Raw genomic sequence first — 720 nt, 5'->3', positions numbered from 1 at the left:
TTCTTGAGAGGAGTGACCCTAGTTGGGAGGCTGTTGACTCGGTGGACTCAGATGGGCAGAGTTTGCTTCATTTGGCTATCGTTTAGGGCCGGCCTAATATTGTCCAGTTAATTCTTGAGTTTGGGCCTGATTTAGAGGCCCAGAGTCGATCTGGCTGTAGCCCGATGGAGGCTGCTTCTAAGGCCAAAGAGGCCTTGATTGTTAAGCTTTTGTTGGCCCGAAAGGCCTTCTGCGAACGATCTGAGAATTCTTCTTTCGGCCCAATTCATCTGGCGGCCCGAAACGGTCATGTGGAGGTGTTGAGGCTTCTTATACTGAAAGGAGCAAATGTTGATGCATTGACAAAAGATGGCTATACTGCTCTACACCTAGCAGTTGAGGATAGGAAAAGGGATTGTGCGAGGCTTTTGTTGGCCAGTGGGGCAATGGCGGACAATCGGGACGCACTCGACGGAGACACGCCATTGTATGTTGCGGCTGCCCTCGGGGATGAGCACATGGTGAAGCTCTTGCTGCAAAAGGGAGCGAATAAGGACATCAGAAACTACGCCCGTCGGGCGCCCTATGATGTGGCGGCCAAGAATGGGCACTCTAGGCTTTTTGATGTGCTCTGACTAGGGGATAGCCTGTGTTTGGCCGTGAGGAAAGGAGAGGTGAGGGTGATTCTCCGGCTTCTGGAGAACGGTGCGGCGGTCAATGGACGAGATCAACATGGATGGA

General features: G+C 52.5%; 1 pseudogene; it reads left to right on the top strand.

The window, feature by feature from the left end:
* The first annotated feature begins 5 nt into the window (after positions 1–5).
* The window catches only part of LOC21383725, a 1,141-nt pseudogene continuing 426 nt past the window's right edge, over positions 6–720 (top strand).

The sequence above is a fragment of the Morus notabilis genome, unplaced genomic scaffold (genome assembly GCF_000414095.1).
Source record: "Morus notabilis unplaced genomic scaffold, ASM41409v2 Scaffold4054, whole genome shotgun sequence".
NCBI lineage: Eukaryota > Viridiplantae > Streptophyta > Magnoliopsida > Rosales > Moraceae > Morus > Morus notabilis.
This window is presented reverse-complemented; position numbering and strand designations above follow the sequence as displayed.